Genomic DNA, 15,505 nt, shown 5'->3' with positions numbered 1-15,505 from the left:
GATTTTGCAAAAAGCATTTGATGTCGTGAAACCAGGGTTTACCATCAGCTTCCTCTTCAACTGACTGGCAGTAGGCAGGCTTAACTTTCCGCTCGATCTGAATGAGAGGTGCTTCATTATGGAATCTGACTTGGTACATTGAAGCCAACATAGCCAAAGCATCAGCAATTTGATTCTCAGTTCTCGGGATATGACGGAAAGTGATTTCGTCAAAGTATTTTATTAATTCCATGATATAGGCACGATACGGGATCAACTTGGTATCACGGGTTTCCCATTCGCCCTTGACTTGGTATATCACCAAGGCTGAGTCTCCACATACTTCGAGGATTTTGATTCGGAGATCAATTGCTGCTTCAATGCCTAGGATGCACGCCTCATATTCTGCTATATTGTTCGTGCAATCAAAACACAACCTTGCTGTGAAAGGAGTGTATCCACCATTCGGATTCAACAGGACAGCTCCTACGCCATGCCCCATGTAGTTGGAGGAACCATCAAACATGAGCTTCCACCGAGATCCGGGTTCAGGTCCTTCATCAAGTCATGGGATTTCACAATCTTTTACTACCATAATATCTTCATCAGGGAAGTCAAACTTCAACGACTGGTATTCTTCAACGGGCTGGCTTGCCAGGTAATCAGACAACACACTCCCTTTGATGGCTTTCTGAGATACATATTGGATGTCATACTCAGATAGTAACATCTGCCAACGGGCGAGTCTTCCAGTCAAAGCAGGCTTTTCAAAGATGTACTTTATTGGATCCATTTTTGAGATCAACAAAGTAGTGTGGCAAATCATGTATTGTCTTAGACGACGAGCGGCCCATGCTAAAGCACAACAAGTTTTCTCCAAGAGTGAGTATCGGGATTCACAATCGGTAAATCTCTTACTCAGATAATAAATGGCATGTTCCTTTCGACCGGTTTCGCCATGTTGTCCCAACACACATCCCATTGATTTTTCAAGCACAGTTAAGTACATAAAGAGTGGTTTCTCCTGGACAGGTGGGATTAGAATAGGGGGCTCTTGCAGGTATTGTCTGATCTTCTCAAAAGCCATTTGGCAGTCAGAATTCCATTCAACTGCTTGATCTTTTCTGAGCAACTTGAATATAGGCTCACACGTAGCAGTCATATGAGATATAAACCTAGAGATGTAGTTCAAACGTCCCAGGAATCCTCTAACTTCCTTCTCTGTACGTGGAGCAGGCATTTCTTGTATTGCCCTAACCTTGTCTGGATCTACCTCAATTCCTCGTTGACTAACAATGAAACCAAGCAACTTTCCAGACCGGACACCGAAAGTGCATTTAGCAGGATTCAGCCGTAGTCGAAATTTCCGAAGACGCTCAAATAGATTTTGCAAGTGGTCTATGTGATCCTCTTCACTTTGGGATTTAGAAATCATATCATCCACATAAACCTCAATTTCCTTGTGCATCATGTCATGGAAAAGAGTAACCATTGCTCTTTGGTAAGTTGCCCCAGCATTTTTGAGACCGAATGGCATTACCTTGTAGCAAAATATTCCCCAAGGGGTGATGAATGTGGTCTTTTCCATGTCTTCTGGATCCATCTTAATTTGATTGTAACCCGAGAATCCATCCATAAAGGAGAAGACTGCGAACTTAGCAGTGTTGTCTACCAGAGTGTCGATATGTGGCAGGGGGAAATCGTCCTTCGGACTAGCTTTTTTTAAATCCCTATAATCAACGCACATCCTGACCTTGCCATCCTTTTTGGGTACAGGTACTATGTTAGCTACCCACTGAGGGTACTTTGCAACTGCTAGAAAACCGGCATCAAATTGACGTTTCACCTCGTCACAAATCTTTAGAGCCATGCCGGGTCTTGCTCTTCGGAGCTTCTGCTTCACTGGCGGACAATCTGGCTGTAGTGGTAGCTTGTGGACAACAATGTCAGTATCTAAACCTGGCATATCCTGATACGACCAAGCAAATACATCTACATATTCATGTAGCAACTTGATCAATCTTTCTTTGATGCTTGCTTCAAGTGTAGTCCCAACTTTGACCTCTTTCTTGTCTTCCTCGGTGCCAAGGTTGATTGTTTCCACTGGTTCTTGATGCGGCTGAAGGGCCTTTGACTCGTGCTCTAGCATCCTTTCTAATTCTTCAGGGAAATCACAATCTTCCTCACTATCCTCTTCCGCTTGGTAGATGGGGAGTTCAAAATTATAGGAAGTAGTGGGGTCATCGAATTCAACTGGTTTATTGATTATTCTGCATGTTTTTTTAATGATGGTTTTTTTTAGTAAAATGGAAGTAAAAGCAAAAGAAATGATAAAAAAATAAATATATTTTTGTAGTTTTTGAAAGGATTTCCATTTTAAAGAAAGAAAACAAAGTAAATGAACAACAAGAATTTGAACAAAATGCTCTTTATTTGTCATAATGATTTTTTGAAATTCAAAAGGGGCCCTACAAATGATCCATTAGCCTTGGGCAGAGCTAAGGATTTTCAAAACACAAAGGAGAACAACAATTACTTTGACACAGGAAAAACTTCTGGAATCTCAACTGCTTCCCAGTTTGTCAGGGCTGCTTCACACCGGTATATCAGATTTGATGTTTCTCCATCTTCAGTGTCATCTTCCACTGCACCAACTTGATCTCCATGGATAAATCCATTGCTCAGGAAAACTTCTTGTATGCTCCGCACACGGTCCTCTGCAGGGACCAGGGCTCCTCCATTAGCAGAAGGCTTGTACCCCAAACCAAAACGGTCATTTTTCTCATTGACGTTGATGACTTGCCCCCAACCTGCAGGGCCTCCACCTTCAACTGCCGATCTTGCGCTCTTCAAAGAGGCGAATGACAAACTGGCTTTCTCAATAGGATCCTTAACCTCCTCAAGTGTGGCATTGGATATTTCAAGGGCTTGAAAAGAGGTTTCTAAGGCATCCTCATCAGCCTCAATATAACGGAAAGAGGAGAGTTGACTGATGATAAAATCTTCTTCACCCGAGACAATAACGAGCTTGCCGTCGACAACAAACTTCATCTTTTGATGCAGAGTAGAAGTTACTGCCCCAGCCGCATGTATCCATGGGCGTCCCAAAAGGCAGCTATAAGCTGGATTTATGTCCATGACTTGGAAATTGATGGGGAATACATGCGGTCCGATCTGTATTGGTAACTCTACCTCCCCAACTACTGTCCTTCGCGAACCATCAAATGCTTTTACCACAAGGGCACTGGGTTTCAATTCTGAACCTTGGTAAGACAATTTAGCAAGTGCCCTCTTTGGTAGAACATTGAGGGATGATCCAGTGTCAACTAAAACTCTGGCCAGAGCATCTTCTTGGCACTTTATGGATACATGCAAAGCGCGGTTGTGATTCTTCCCCTCATTGGGTAACTCTTCATTGCTGAAGCTTAGAGTGTTGCAGGCTGTGATATTGGCGACCACTCCATCGAATTGGCCGACCGTTATATCTTGGGTAACATGAGCCTGAGCAAGCACTTTCAGCAGAGCCTCCCTATGAGCTTCGGAATTCAGAAGCAACGACAAGATAGATATTTTTGATGGTGTTTGATGTAACTGATCAACTATCTTGTAGTCAGATTTCTTTATTATCCTTAGGAACTCACTTGCTTCATCCGTTTGCATAGCCGGCTGTGCCCCTCCATGCTCTGGGGTAGGATTTACATTTGCAGCTCCCCTTGTTGGTTCTTGAGGGTTCACATCAAAATTGGGAGTATAAATCCGACCACTGCGGGTCATCCTGCTTGTCCCTGCGATGTTAGTGATGTCGGCGTCAACATTCTTCAAGCCTTTCTCACTTTCAGCAGCTTTGGGCTTTCCATCTACCACTCAATCTACCACTGTTATGTCGTACTTCCAGGGTACCGCCTTGGTGCTTTCAAAAGGAAATGGGGTAGGCATGCAAACTACCACGGGTGACGGATGAACAACGTCTCTTCTGTGATAAGTTACCTCAAACGGTTCTGGTATATTAAAAACGGGTTCAATGACTGAAACTTCCTCATTTATTGTTGGACCACAAATTTGTAAAACACCTTGATTCATCAAATTCTGAATGTTATTTCGTACCACTTTACATCCTTTTGGATGAATGGCACATTCCTCACAGCTATCGTGACATGCGTCAATCAATCTAGCCCTCACCAATCCTGCATGAAGCGCTAGCAACAGAGTTTTAACATCTTCCACGTTTTTGATTACACACACATCAGAAGCATCTTCGACGACATTAACATCACCATGTGCTGGCAAAGGGTTGTTCTTGACATTGGGTCCGACGTCTCGAAATGAAAGAATCTTCTTCTCAACCAGGTCTCGCACAATATGCTTTAAAGCATAACATCCTTCTAAATCATGTCCAGGGGCATCCCCATGGAAAGGACAATGGGCATCTGGATTGTACCACGGAGGCAAAGGATTTGGTGGAGGACCCAAAGATCTGGGAGTCACTAACCCTTTTTGTAGCAATGATGGGTACAATTCAGTGTATGTCATAGGGATTGAAGCAAATGGAAGTCTACTTCTCTGTACCCTATTTTGATTTTGAGGATTTTGTGGACGAGGAGCCTGTGCCCTCGGCTGTTGATAAGCAGGTGGCGCTGGTGCCTACTGGTATATTGGCGCTTGTTGAGCGGGTGGATAAACATGAGCTTGTGGTTGGTTAAAATTTGGTGTGACTGCTGCCACATATGGTTGTTGAACATATTGTACTGGATAAATCGGTTGTTGTTGAGCAAATTGGTGTTGCTTCTTCCATGAATGACTCCTCCTTTGACTGGTTGACACTGCATTCATATCACCCTCCTTCTTTCTTTGAAACCCTCCAGGAAACTTTTTGGCATTACTACCAGATGTTTCAGAGGTAGTCACCATCTTTCCATTCTTCAGTCCCAACTCGACCTTTATGCCCACGGCGACCAGATCAGAGAAGCTCGCAGATACGCTACTCACCATTCTTTCATAGAACACAGGTTTGACTGTATCCATGAACCAATCTGCTAACTCCTTCTCAGCCAGAGGTGGTTCGACTTGCGAGGCCACTTCCCTCCATCATTGTGCGTATTCCTTAAAAGACTCCTTATCTTTTTGGGACATGCTGAGCAGTTGCCTCCTATCTGGGGCCATATCCATATTATACTTGTAATGTTGGATGAAGGCATCAGACAAGTCCTGGAAACAACGAATCCTGCTTTGATCAAGGCTTAAGTACCACTTGGAGGGAGCACCCCTCAAGCTGTCCTGGAAGCAATGTATCATAAGCTTGTCATCCTCTACATGTGCAGCCATTTTCCGATAGTACATAATAAGGTGACTCTTAGGACACGAGTGACCCTCATACTTATCGAAATCTGGGGTCTTGAACTTCGCAGGAATCACTAGACCTGATACCAAGCACATCTCCTTAGCAGTAGCACCAAAAACTTGGTCCCCTTCCATAGCCCTCAATCTTTTCTCAAGCATCTGGTAATTCTCCTTCATCCCCCTTATGTCTTCCTGCCTTTCCTCATCTTCGTCTGAAAAGTCAGGGGCATGTTGTTGATCCTCAAAGTAAGGTTGCACATGCGCACGAACGAGAGGAGGTGCGAACGTGTGGACCACAGGATGATTTTCATTGATGGTCGGTAGAGGGGCCGTCTGCTGAGCGGATGGTGCAAAACCAGGTGCACCTTCAACTATAGGCGTGAAACCGGGAGGTAAACCATAGGTTGGCCAGGTTGTTGGTACCGTCCTCGCAGGTTGGGGTTCAATCGTTGGACCGGCGATTTCTGAAACAACTGTTGTTTGGGCGTCCAACTTTGCCCTGATGACCTGCAATATTTCCATGACTTGACCCATGTTTCCACGCAGGTCTTCGAGCTCTGAGCTCACTCGCTCCAATTCATGCTCTTGATCTGCCATTCTTTGACGAGCTCTGGCACGAGTATTATACTGGTGTTGAAAATTCAGCGTGAAACTGGAGGAAGAAAGGACAGAATGAGACTCTGTTTTTTGAAAATGTATGAATGCATGTATGGATGCATCTTGTTTGCAAAACTCTTAGTTATCTTTATTATTTATTCCAGCAATGTTAGAATATAAGAACAACATGTAATAATTGAGACCCAAAATGACAACTTCCATTAATCAAAATCAAATTCGAATACAAAAGGATTTAACTTCAAGTACACATGATTCGAATACAAAAGATTTAAACACCAACAATTCAAATTCAAGTACAAGTAAACTTAAGTTCTGTCTCAGCTCTTATGATCGTAGCCAGATCTGTGGTGAGCTCATTCATCATTTTCTTGATAAACTTGACAAAATTGAAAACTTGAGGAGGTGTGTTTTCTGGACACATACACCAGTCCGCTTCCTGGAGTTTTTCTGGGAGTTCCAACATATTTAGGTTAACAAACCTAGCTAAGTTGCGGAACTTGCCATTCCATTCAACATAGAGCTCTTGGAGTTTCTGGATGACCTTTTGATCTTCATCTAAGGTTGCTCTAGCCTCTCTATACAACCTTTTCCAGTACACACAATCATTCTTTAGGAGTAAGTAGGCTGCATCACCTTCTTGGCTCTCCAAAACTGCAAACCTCCTAGTAGCTTCTTCCAACTGGTACCTGAGATGGTGGCAGTTTCTTTCAGCTTCTTCCTTTTGGAGGATCTCGCGAGACAGCTTTTCCTCGCATTTCTTCAGAGCGTCCCTCAAGTCACGGATTTGTGCCTCAAAGTCAAGCTTAATTTCTTTTTTATCCATAAGAGATTTATCCAACAGTCTCCCTAACTCACAGATCCTATACTCAGCTTTCTTGAGCTCTTCCTTCCTGGTTCGGATTACTGATGTGGAACCTAATAGGATATGATCAAGATCATCTTTCTGGTCTTCCAATAGCCCGACTCTCTTGTTTCTATCCTCAAGTTCTTGGGCTTTTCCCTTACGTTCCTCTTTCAAATTCTGATTTTCCAAGATAACTCGGTTCATCTGAATTCGTAATTCAGCATTCTCCACTTCGAGCTCCTTAACCTTAGTAGCAAGTTTCTCCATGTCCTCAGGGAGTATGGGCTCGGGCTCAGGAGTTTTAGGAAAAGCTGGAGCCTTTAGGATAAATGGCAACTGGATTTTCTCAACTCTTTCTTTCACCCATTGCGTGTAAGGTTCTTTGGCAAGAACGTTTCTTTTTCCAAACTCTTTACCTTTTCTTACAACCTTTAACCAAGCCTTTCGTACTGCTCTTACGTCAGGATTGCTGGCTTGGATGTCAGAGAGCACAAATGGTTGTAAGTCCTTTGCGTCAGGAGGACCATCCATGGAGTAACCGTGTTGTAATCGAGATAACATAGGGTTATAGTTGATGCAACCCTTGGTACCCAACAACGGTACATTAGGAAATTCCCCACAGCTGACTATAATGTCTGGGGTTTCCCACTCTCGGATATACCATCTGATGGAACTTGCGGTGAGAGAAGCTAATTTCTGAGGAGACTTAAGTTCTTTTGCCACAAAAGGACCTTCTTCGGGCATGTGTTGCATGAACCAAGTGTAAAGAAACGGAGCACAACACAACAACATTCCACCCCTCTTTTCATGTCGAGCATGAAGGGCATAGTAAATATCAGCTAAGAGAAATGGTACTGGATTGCCAGAGAGAAAGACCTCTATGGCCACTTGATCCACAAATTTTTCAACATTTGGGAATAACACAATCCCATGGATCAATAAAGCCACCACAGCATAGAATGCATTCCAGTTTCCACTTTTCTTGAACTTTAGAGCTAAATCCTCCAAAAACATCGCGGCAAAACCTTTGCAACCCCCTTTTTCAGCCCAATTGTCTCGAACAGTCGGGACATTGATACTTAGGGCCGAAGCTATCTTCTTTGGGCCCATATCTTCTTCGAGCTTTGGAAACGGATTAAAATCTTTCAACTTGAGACCCACGATCCTCTCAACTTCTTCCAAAGTAGGAGCTAGCTGGAAATCAGCGAATGTGAAACAGCGTAGAGGTGGATCATAATATTGTGCCAGAGAGCCGATAATTCCATAGTCAACTTTCTTATTTAGAAGGCTCAAAATTTTCCAATAGCTTTTTCCAAACTCATCACGTCTGCTGAGAGACAAATCAGAGATCAAATCCTTCAAACTGTCCAACTTAGGTTCCTTGTACTTAAGTGTGAAAGTGTGTCTCGTTGAAGTTGTCATTTTCAAGTTCTCAATTCCTGAAACAAATAAGAGACAACTAAGAGCTTGCTTTTTTATGATGTTGATGCAATGTATGAATGTAATGCATTTTTTTTGTATAGGTTCAATAGGCTTAAGGCATGGATAAGTCTGATTGCTTTGTATGGAACATGGTTCTCACCAGGTATGGTCTAAGGTTTTTTTGAAAAAGTTCCTAGAGTCATGGATCCATTAGACTGTTTGCTACCTGTGGCAACTTACTTGCCGGGCATCAACTCCATCTAAAGAATCTACTCTAAGTGAGGTTCTCGCATCGATCCAACGAGAAATACATCTCGCAGACCCACACTACGCAACCATCTTTCCTAGTTGGGCAAAGAACTAAGGTTCTACAAATGGTTCCCAGAGTCATGGATCCTAAAGAAAATATCGAAGCTTACGGCAACTTACTTGCCGAGCGACAACATCCTCTCAAGAATCTACTCTAAGTAAGGTTCTCGTACCGACCCAACGAGAAATACATCTCGCGGACCCGCACTGCTCAACCTCGTCCTATCTTATGTTTTTACTCGAGACTCGGGTAAAAAGTCTTTCCCACAAGGTTTGCAATCAGAGTATCCAAGCACCAAACCATAGTCGAACCAATACAACAGATTCATATCAATATGACAATAGAGATAGTAAAAACAATAAAGAAAAGCCACATAGGTAAACAAACAAAGGCACACAAGCGACCTAACTAGGCTTGACTCACTTAGGGATTGTTTTCCCCAGCAGAGTCGCCATCTGTCACACCTCAAAAAAATGGGGATACGACTTCAAAGCGAAGCGCAATCGCACGCTCGCTATGATGGACTGAACAGAGTCGCCACCGAACTTTATTTATTCCTAAAAAGGAAAGGGGAAATATCGATAAAACCCAAGACAAATGAAAGGATAAGATATGGTCATCGCAACCAATATCAGGGTTCGGGAGTCGATTACGCAAGGGGAAGGTATTAGCACCCCTCACGTCCGTTGTACTCAACGGGAACCATTAGGTTAGTTGTGTGCGTTAGTGTTAGTTAAAATATTAGGCTTTTCAAATTATTAGGTGGGAAAGAAAGGAAGAAGAGAGAGGAAATGTTTTTGGATTTTTTTAACGAAGGACTAAACCTAAGTTTTTTATTAGTGGGCCTGACAAGATTTAAAAATCCTGCTCCTACGTATCTCAAAAGAGAAATCAAGGCTTACGTAGTTCTGGGTAGAAAAATGTTTGTTTGTTGGTCGATTTTAGCGAAAGCTATATTGTATTAATCGACGAAAACATTGTTTTACCCAAAACAGATGAGGAGTGGACGCATACCACACATCGAACGGATTTATAAATCTACATTCGGAAAAGCGTCATTTATCTCTACTCAACAATTGTGGCCGAAACATTGTTTTATATCACTTAAGACAAGATACCTTTCATTTAAGAAAAACGTTTTTTATTAATCGCACGGCGACGAGAAAAGAGTTTGATTTGATTGGATTTATTTTGAGTGATGGCGAGAACTTGGATGGGCGAGATATACATCTCGAATCCTAGCCTCATGAGTGCACGGTATACACTATGTTCTATTTCCATCTTTATTGAAAAAGTATTAAGGTAGGAATTAGGTATTTTGAAGTTTGAAAGACGAGTACTTGTGACCTACAAGCTCTTACAGCTTGGGTCTAATACTCGGGACTACGTCTGGACATTCCACCCAGGCAACCTGTTTCTTTCCAATATTGCTAAGAAAATGATTCGAATATTTACGAATGTTTTGGAGGGAAGACGAATATGTATGGCTTGCAAGCTCTTACAGCTTGAGCCTAATATTCGGGATTACGACTGGATATTCCCTCCAGGTAATCTTTTTCTTCCAACTTTATTAAGAAGATGGTTTGAGATATTTACAGGTGTTTTGGAGAGAAGACGAATATTCATGGCTTGCAAGCTCTTACAGCTTGAGCCTAATATTCGGGATTACGACTGGACATTCCATCCAGGTAACCTTTTTCTTCACGTTTTATTTAGAAAATGATTTGAATATTAGAGTGTTAAAGAGAAGACGAATATTAACGGCTTGCAAGCTCTTACAGCTTGAGCCTAATATTCGGGATTACGACTGGACATTCCATCCAGGTAACCTTTTTCTTCACGTTTTATTTAGAAAACAATTTGAATATTAAATTAAAACAATTAAAGTACTGAGGTTTGAAATTATTGAAAATTAAGTTGATGTTGCTTAAGAGCTCATTGTAAGAAGGCCCAAGAGTAAGCCATGTGAGGTTGATGGCGATGCTTAAAAGCAATCGACTTACAAGGGTATGAAAATGGGCTCGATATTGAATCGAGAAAAATATGATTTTTATAGTTTTAAAATGGTTTTGAATGAATGATGAAATTAAAAGAAAGCAGATCAACCATGAGTATAATAAAAACATAGACATAAAATAAAATGCTACATAAACATAAAATAAAATGCTAAAAGAAAATAAAATGCTAAAAGAAAAAAAGCTAAGAGAAATAAAATGCGCAATACGGGTATCGAACCCACTACACTAAAGACCATAAAAATCACCCCTCTCCACCAGACCACTCATGACTAGTTATTATTTTGCTGCTAGTTTGGATAAATAAACTAAGATAGATTAAAAATTAGAATTAAAATAAAAAACTAATAAAAAAAAGAAATATGTTGGACTACCAAGAAAAAAAACAGAAAATCAAACCCAGCCGCCTGGCTGTTGGGTTCTAGAGTTAATGGATTGGGAATAGTAAAAAGTGAAATCATTATTAAACATCAAAGTTAATGTCCACTTGGAACACTAAAGGATCACTTAAATCTTCTTAAAAGGATTTTAAACACTCTTAAAGTAAATAATAAAAAAAAGAAAATGAATGAATTAGCGTTCACGCTGGGACGGAACTCTTCCTCTCTCAGTCTCTCAATCCCGTTCCCAATCTCCCATCTCTCATTCGCTCACCTCTCACAATCTCTCTCCTCATTCATCCTCTCAGGTTCTCTCTCAATCGCTCTCATCGCTTACCCATCGCTCAACCTCGTTAACCAGAGAGAGTGCAAACCCATGGTTTTAAAGAGAGAAGTCAAGCGGGAATCTCACCTTTGGCGACGACAATGAATCAAGTGAGCTTGAATCTATCTCCTCTCTTCCAATACTGGCTTTTTCCTTTGATTTTTGGGATTTAGGGTTTTTGTCTTTGAAACCTCTTCGCCGTTAATTTCTCCTCAAATTTTTCGTGCCCTTACTGATTCACTCTTTTCCTATTTATGCTCTGCTGATTAGGGTTTCGAATTGGTACCTTGGGTTCAAAAGAGACGTCCCTACGAAATACCTTTTTTGATGTTCAGACTCGGATTGCCCTGTTTATGCTAGATTCGAAAAGGTATTCTGAAATCAAGTTTTCTCCAATTGTTTTGTCTTAACTCTATTTTGGGTATCTTTCTGACTTTTAACGCTTTGGTAATTAATTGCGTTTTACTGCAGTGAAATTGGTTACAAGTGGACACATTGAAGAAGCTGAGGATTTGATGAAGGTTCCCTCGTGTTTCCAGTTATCCATCGCAAACTTTGTGTATACTTGTTGTAAGTTCATGTCCTGTTGCAGCTTGAAATGTTTGCCTTTATCTGTTTGAATTGTGGCTCAAGTTTGGTTCATGGTATGCTCGTCTATCTTGTAGATAATAGTGCCAACAAGATCAAAACTTCCAGGCTGCAAGAATTTACTGACTGTAAATATGTATGGGAAGGTAGCTTGGGCTGAGGCTGGTACAGAACCATTGTTGAAAACCTGGGCAGTAAGATTCTGAACATACAAACGATGATCGACAGGAAGGTGAATGCTGGCTTTGATCGAGATGGACTGACGCCTCTTGAAATAGAAGGAGATACCGTTGTGGTCCTACTAGGTGAGGCGGGACGTGACTTTGGAGATATCAAGGCTTGAGATTTGACTTCAGTAAATGCTAATCCTGTTTTATCCGATGAAATGGCTGGAACAGATTTGAGAGGTCTTAGTACATGGAAGCTGTCATCAAATGATTTCACTTCGCTTCCTATTCTACCATTTTCAACAAGTGACAATAGCCTTGCAACTCAGTAGAAGTTTTCTGCAAGGGCCTACTTGCATCACCTGGTAACGACAATCTTCTAAGTGAAGATACACCAATTCCTGGAACAGAACTGAGGTAGTGAAATGATAGGTGCTGGAAAACAGGGTTGTAATGAAATGGCTATTTTTGTGTGTATTATGCAGGTTTATGTTGGAATGTTGTATTGTTATTATGTCTTGCATTTGACAGCAAAATTAACAACGGCAGCACGTTATTCTTTCTCAATTCTCAATGCTTCACCGGTCGTCTACAAGAAATTGCCGGCAGATGGCGCAGGACTCAAAAAAACCACTCCGTAAGTCATAGTCCACTGCTTGTTGTCTTTGTGTATTGTTTTCTTTGTTATGATATTTAACAGCTGCTGTTTCATGATGTAGCAATAGTAAACAAAGGCAACAAAGGAAGCAAAAACAGCGGGGAGGCAAGTAGCACAATAGCAACAAGTGCAATCTTGACTTTCCTTCTATAATCTTCATCTTCCGTCATTTTTGTAGAAGCCAAAATTCCAACATTGCTAGTAATGGTGACTGAATTGCTGTGGCTCGCGAACCTTTGGGAGAAAAGAGCACAGGTAGTTTATTGCAGTCAACATACCTGCTGTTTCCGGCTTGACATGAAGTTATATATTTGGATCATAGGCTAGGACTTCCCCTCTGGCAATTTGCAAATAGTTGTAACTCATATTTGTAACACATAAACGTATGGACGTGTATTCATTATTCTTCAAATTTGTGCATTCCTATATGCTTGATTTTTAGCAGTAAACATGATGTTGCTGTTATGGAATTCTTATGGGATTGGAATTGGGATTTGTTTTTTGTTGGGTAATTGTTTTGGATTAATGAACTTTGGGTTAATTGGTTAATTGTTATGATTGAATGGATTTTGGATATGGATTGGTTTAAATTGGTTCCAAATGGATAATGAAAAATGGATATGGATTTTGGATATGGATTTAAAAATAGAGTTGGGTTGTTGGATTGGAAAAAATGGATTTAATTGCGGGTTTAAGGAATTTGGATATTTGATTATAAAAATGGATGTGGATTTTAGAGATAACCTGAGACTAATCAAAATGTCAATTTAAAATCAAAAGAAAACCAACAAAACCAATTAAAACCAAATCAATCTATAATTTGTTAAAATTACTTTGATATCAACTCTAACATTTATTTGAAAATTAAAATCAATTAGAGTTTGAATCATTAGTAAAATAAACAATTAAGATTAAATTGAAATTTGGAATTAAACTTAATTCGAAATTAAAATCAAATTGAAAATTAAAAAGTCAAATAATTAAAATCCATTTTATAATCAAAAGCACCATGATCAAAAAAGCCTAGACAATGACCAATGTGTAACAAAAATATGGATTTGGGAATGAATGTATGCAAATGAACTTTAGGCCAAGTGCCAAATAAAAAATGAAAAAAAAATGGAAACAATTCAGGATCAAAATCGGGGTATGACAGAGTGCAAGTCAAAGTATTTAGAAGACTAAAAGCAATGATGAATGTAGATATCTTAGACACAATGAATTAGGTGGTATGTTGAATTATAATTCCTTGTGTCGAAGCAGGTTGCTCGATAGAACAAGGATGTGTTGAATAACCTAGTGTGTCGAGTTGTATAGTGTGTCGAAGTGTCGAAGCATGTTGTTTCACACAAGATTTCGACTTAGGCCTATTTTTAGTAGTGTGAACTATTTTGGGCTTTTATAGTTTTAGGCTTTGGTTTAGGGAGTAAGCTAAGATGAATCTATAAATAGAGGGAGTAACCTCTATTCTTAAAGAAGAACTCATAACATTGTATTCACAAAAAATTTCAGTTGCAAAGTGAATAAAGAAATTTTTCATTCGTTGTGGGCAGAGAGAAAACTATGCAGAAAATATTTTTCTTCTTCTTCAATGTTCTTTTCTTTCTTTCTCAATTTTTATTTTCTTTACATTGTCCTTTAGAGGTTCTAGGTGGTAATACTGTGATAGTAACAACAACAAACTAATACTAATACTCTTTTAAGTTTACCACATATACATAATTTGAGAAAGAATCATACACAAATATAAATTTAGACAATCCCCTTAGTGTATTTTCCATCCTAATACTTAGTAGCAACTGCCAGCCTTTTTATATTATTTAAATTACATAAACAAATATTTATGTTAATTACCTTGAAAATAACACTTTTAAACTAATTGGTGAGGGAGTGTGAGGAGGTCCCCTAGGCCCAATGTAGGTTAAAATTGATTCAGTATGAGAGATCGAATGCGTAGGCATCGAACTCACCATAGACGGAATTACTTCGGACGCATGCGATATGGCCGTGTTTGCCTCTATCAAAGAAGAAGGGGGCATTATGTTACTAGTTGATGGATTTTGAGAATTTTGAGTGTCTAGCGGATTCACATTCGCCGTCCTCGTATGGGATTCTCTCCCTGTTCGTCGTTCATCATTTATGGCTATTTTACCATTTCTTAATAGCATACAACGAATCTTTCCCCAAACAAAACTTAACAACCAGAACTACACACAATACGTAACGTTAGCACTAGTCTCACTGGGCTTGCCAATTTGTTTACCTCGAAAATTGGTAAACAACCGCTGATCTTCCAAATTTCTAAATTTGATTACTCGCAGGATCGATCAGATTGATCCTAGGACATGTGCTAAGTGTTTTAGAAATGTGGTAGTAACGAATAATCAAGACTAAGTGTCAAATCAGAGTTCAAAAGAAAACTAACATCAAAGGGTGAGTTGAATGAAAGAAATCTTAAATCAGTGTTTGAAAACTAATAGAAAAGAGTGAAGTAAACAACAGAAATCATAAAGGATTTAGAAATGACAAAGTAAATGTCGCAAGTATAGGAATCTTAAGACTGTAAAGTAAGTGTTTAATGCAAGGAAAGAACGAAGAAATCTTAAAACTGCAAATGACAAAATAAAGGGAAGGTGTTTGAAAAGAAGAAGTGAAGAAGTATATTTCTGGAGAAAAAAAGTAAAGACAAATTTATATTGCTTTGAAATAACTAACAATGGGGTAGACAACGTACATTCTGTGCTTTACAAATCTTCTTTCACACGAATACTTAGTAAATCTACAGATTTTGTACACAATTTGACACACACTTTTCTAACACTAAGACCATATATTTGTACTAGATCGAGATAACCGCTTTGA

This window comes from Lathyrus oleraceus, chromosome 4 (genome assembly GCF_024323335.1).
Source record: "Lathyrus oleraceus cultivar Zhongwan6 chromosome 4, CAAS_Psat_ZW6_1.0, whole genome shotgun sequence".
Lineage (NCBI taxonomy): Eukaryota > Viridiplantae > Streptophyta > Magnoliopsida > Fabales > Fabaceae > Lathyrus > Lathyrus oleraceus.
Note: the sequence above shows the minus strand (reverse complement) of the source record.